Below are 5253 nucleotides of genomic sequence, written 5' to 3'. Positions count from 1 at the left end.
TACCCCCCTATTCTGCATGTTTATACTAATTAGAATAATCTATTCATTATAATATTATTAATGTGTTTGCATGAAAGTTAATCAACATTACTAATAGATGAAAACACGTGGGATTTGCTATTTGCACGGCTAAATAATTTGTAATTGAAATATGTACGCATACTAATACTAGAAAATAGAATATCGCATGATATATGTTGCTTTTGTGACGTTTTCGTAATGTCGCTCCAGATGACATCAATGGGTGAATATGAACGCTTTAAATGTCGCTATAAGCTAGATATTTACAAGCACATAGGGGAATTAGTAAGGGTTCAACATTTTATTCATTATTTCTATGTATTAATTACTCCTTTGTGTTTGTTTCGCTTTAGTTGTCCTTTGGGCCTAAAGCAAAGATGGCCGCCGACGCAACACGAGGTTTCGGGCAAAGTGCGCCTGCGCCACCTCATATTCCTATGGCCTCGACATGACCCTTCTCTCGCTGTGCCCAAGCAAGGCCACGGTGGGAATCCCGCCAAGTACACTAACAATGGACAGATACAAGGAACCGGAAAGATCATGTAGAGTGACATAACCTCTTGAACTGTGTGAAACCTCACAGGACGATCCCAATCGACCAATGGGATAAGCTCAAATTTTGCAAAATGTAACATTTTGACTTTACTTTTATTATAAAAATGACGGTAGAATAGAGAGGAGTGCTGTCTATATCTCTTTCCTTTTTGCTGACGGAGACGGCGGTGACGCTACGTGATTGCTGTGTTCCTGAATCTTTGACTGACTGAATGCTGCCCATTTCTTTGACAAATTAAGAACTTTATAAAACCTATGGGCACTGATAGAAGCTTGCACGTCTCTGGTCCTTTTCCATTCTTGGGACTGTAGCGTGCTGCACGAAGAACTCCTGAATTCTGACTGATTGACGACTAAATTTGATGACTTAGAGGATGACAATAGCCAGATAAGGTAAATATGGTGTTACCTGATTTGCGTAAAGACTAATAAACTTACTAGATGGAACTAAATTCTTGCAATAATTAGATAAACAAATATTGATTAACAAGTAAATGTGTTTTTGTCGTTTATTGAGAAAGGATAGATTAGAATCTCAAGCATGTTTTAGCTGTACTAAATCACCTTACTGATCCAACTAAATGATCCATTGATTACGTGGGAGGAGTATCTTAATTTTTAGGATTGAGATTTGTAGGTGTAAGGATATTAGTGTATAGATGTGTAAAATACATTTTCTCTCTATAGGTTATAAGGTATTCCTTTCATGTCAGCGCTTAGAACATTCATCTCTCCTGTAAGTGCAGACCAGTGAGAAGTGAAGTGTGACTGTTGGTGTTATGGGCCCCACCAAGGATTGAGTGAGTGAATGTGTTAATGGGATATCTGGTCTGTGACGAAGGGAGGATATTTGGTACGGGTCTTTGTTCTGGTTCCCGTTACCCAGGTTTCCGTGCTGCAACAGATGCATTGCATAATCTCCAGTCAAAGGGGTTGCATTGCCACAATCCTAATAAATATTAATTTGGGAGGTCTCTATTTGAACCCCCCTGTGATCGCACACAAATGCCATACTTGCCTTTTTGTTCCCAAGCAGGAATGTTTTTTTTTTTTAACAGCCAGTGTTTCTTAAAGGGACCAGGGCTGCGTTAAAAAACAAATCCAATCTGGGAAAATATCAGGGGAGTAGGCAGAAGTACACTGCCTACTCTCCCCAAAGTTGCTCACACAATTCACAAGAGACATCTTCCCCTTTGCTACCGAAATGTCAGTGGCATACGTTTGATACATACCATTGCAACTCACAATATAAAGGGGGCCTGCCTTTCACACCCTCTCCTGATTTTGATTTGGAATGGATTGTAAAACCAATTATTATGAATCTGAAACTCTTTCCCAACTCGCAAAACCGTGTTAGTACATCAAAGAAGTCCTTCTGTGGTCACAGAATTTGCTGAATCGAGGGGTGTGTGACCGTAAGTGGACTTTTTACACAAGGCCCCAAGACAGGCAATCAATCCAAGCAATAAACAATTATATTGTAAGTACAGGCTATATGATTGGCATCCCTTGGGACATGAATAACTTTTTGGCTGGGAGAACTCGAGAAGAAATCACGGTGCTCATGGTGCCCTGTACACAGGGTGGTTTCCTTTCCATGTTTTGTGGGGCTATCCGCTACAACTGCCTCAAATGGTGATGCAACTGCTGTTGTGGGGGGATTCGCCTACTACGCCTACCATACCTCAACAACGTTCTGTCAGTTTCAAACTGGTACCAATACGATGCCCAGCCGAGACCAGACCTTGAACCTCTCTCTCTCTGTCTGTGCCTGTTATCAGACAGCTAGCCCAACGCCGCCACTGTGCTCCACTCACATGGGGAGCCAGGTGAGTTTGGGCATACAGCAGGGCATGCGGTAGGGCGGTTGCGGCTACTGGCCTCGGTGGTAACCAGAGATTGTGATACCCATTGGGAGCGGAGCTACCTGTAGGGTTGGGAGATGGGCCCACATGTTTTGTCTGGCCAGTCTGAGCTCTAGGAGCGATTCTGTAGTGAGGCAAGGGGACACTTTCTGTAGAGATGCCAGGGGAGGTTTGTGATCCTCCTCACTGTACATTGCCCAGAAACTGTGTATGCCTTGTACTTTGTTCAGCCCAGCAAGCCTTTTAAGTCTACTTAGTGAGGATTGTCTGCCTGGATAGTTCGCATATTTGGGCACTGGACAGCACTGCACCAGGACAGCTTCCAGGTCAATTTTATCATAACAACATAACTCACTATAAGCTACTTTGCCAGCCATGACTGTCACCTTATTGAAGCACCTTATTGGAGCACGTTTCCTACAGTTTTTAGATTATAGCCCACAAGGCTTGCTCCTGCTTGGGTTGCTGTGGTTGGGGTCGACAGCCATCATCAAGTCTGATAAATCCAGGGGGAGGAGGTAAGTGGCTATTATTAATGCTGTCAACCTCTGTTGATCTTTGCTGACTCTTACACTGTGGCTTGTAGCAGTTTATTGTGTACAGCAGTAGTTTGTTTTTCCTGCCTACCCGCCTCCCTGCCTGCCTACGTTTACACTGGCCTCTTCCTTGACTTTGGCTGCATTGCTGGAGTAGGTTTTTTTCTAAGTCTCCCCGGCCTGGTGGCAGCTGGTCAGTCCCATCGCAGTCAGCAAAGTCAAGCACCTTCACGGATAATCATGGGGAGACGTAAAGATGTGGGTAATGTTGCTCGCCCTTCTATCTCAATAAATAGAATGCTGGAATGGCTTGTCAGGATTGTAAGCAATGAGACTGAATTGACTGAACACAGACTTTCCTTCGATTGTGGAGCACTGATGGGTCCTTGCCTTGACTCTGATAATATAAGCGCCAACAGATCATCTGAAGTGAGTGACTCTTCCTTGCTAGTCCCCACTCGCACAGATATTAGTTTTGAAACAGTAGTCTATCAAGAGTCACCACTGGTAGTTCCCCATTGCATCAACAGGCTCCTATTGTAGTGGTCAAGAGAAAAAGGAAAATTGGAAAGAATGAGGGCAGCAAAAAGGAAAGAATCCCCGCTAATAATGGCCCTAAGAACAAATTACTCTAATAGATTCAACGAATGCCCACACCGCTGCCTCAAAATGCAAATGCAGAATACCAGACTGATAATTTACAGCTCCTGGATTCCCTAGATTCCATGACCCTTACAGCATTGTGCGCTAAATTTGGGAAAATACTGGAGGACAAACTGAAACCACTGATGGACCGCCTTTATAATCTTGAAAACTTTGTGCTTCCTGCTTTTAACAAATACTTACAAGAACATTTAAAGACTACAAGGGTCTACTCTGTTAATTATGATCCAGCAACCCTGGTAAACATAGACCCTAGAGACCATAAAACTGGTACTGGTATTCCCACACAGTTATTTGAGAAGACCCCTAGACCCCCCCCAGTTGTTGTACACTACGATAGTGGAGTAACTCAACCTGATGTTCACACGCAGGTCAACACAATCCCCATTGCCCCGTCCACCCCGGTACTATCCTCACTGGACCCTAACAGTTGCTCACACGCCCCATGCCCGATAATCAGAGTCTTTCCTTTTGCAGCCTGCCCCTTTTACTTAATTTTGGCTGGGTTTCATCTGTTGGAGGTTGGGCAGCAAGAGTCTTGGGATGAATTATGTAATAAGTCAGTGAACTGGCTTTTACAGCACACGCATTTTGATGTCAGGGGCTTGAATGAAATCATAATGGCCAGGAAGGTGGGATGGGTAGGACAGTCTAAGAAAGATATTACAGGGGACTGTGTTGTAATACATTTTCATAGGCCAGCATGCATATGAAATATCTTGAGCACTAGGGCAGTTCATAACCCTGTTGAAAAAAAGGTGGTTGCTCTCCGTCTTGTTTTGTTTTGTAGGCCATCTCTCCTACTTCCAGTTCAACACCAGTATTCTCCGATTACACCCGGTCATGTAGCTTTTTCCATTAAGTTCTCTGCTGTGAATGATGTAGAGGCCATGGAATGACTTGTGGCCCATGAGGTAATGAACAACCATGTGACTCTCCCCAGAGTTCACAATAGATTGCTCCATACACTCTGCCGACTTGAAGGCCAACCAGACATTCCTCCAATGCATTCAACCCATGTTGCTGTAGGTGTTCCCAGGAAGGTCTAGCTTATCTCTTGGAAAGTGGCGGGCTGGAAGGCAAAATGAGCACTCCTGGACTGATGTGAGTTTAATGAACAGTTTGATATGTGCCTCTTCCAAGAGACATGGTCCCCCCAACCCCAGTTTCATGTTGGTTATGTCATCTATAACAAGGTCGCTACTACAGTAGGCAAGGGTAGAACCTCTGGGGGGGCACACAATTTGGGGAAGGAATACATTGAGGTGTATGGTAAAATAAATCATGTTTGATTCCCCTGATTTAATGTGTGTATGTTTTAAGGTCCCACAGGGTGAAACCTACCTAATATATAATGTGTAGTGTAGACTGGCTGGGAGAAATAGGGAAACAATGGTCCTTGATCAACTGAATGCTCCGATATCCCTCTAGTCACCTGATACCAGGATAATTGTGGGGGGTGACCTAAATTGTCAGTTTGAGCCTCTAGGGCTCTATATCCCTTCTTTTCAGCAGAAGAGAATGATTTATGGTCTGTTCAAGCCTTCTAAATACCTTCTCTGGAAAAATTGTCCCCGACGGCAATAAAGATAAATGCCCTTACTTTAAATCAA

Source organism: Triturus cristatus, chromosome 2_2 (genome assembly GCF_964204655.1).
Source record: "Triturus cristatus chromosome 2_2, aTriCri1.1, whole genome shotgun sequence".
Lineage (NCBI taxonomy): Eukaryota > Metazoa > Chordata > Amphibia > Caudata > Salamandridae > Triturus > Triturus cristatus.
This window is presented reverse-complemented; position numbering follows the sequence as displayed.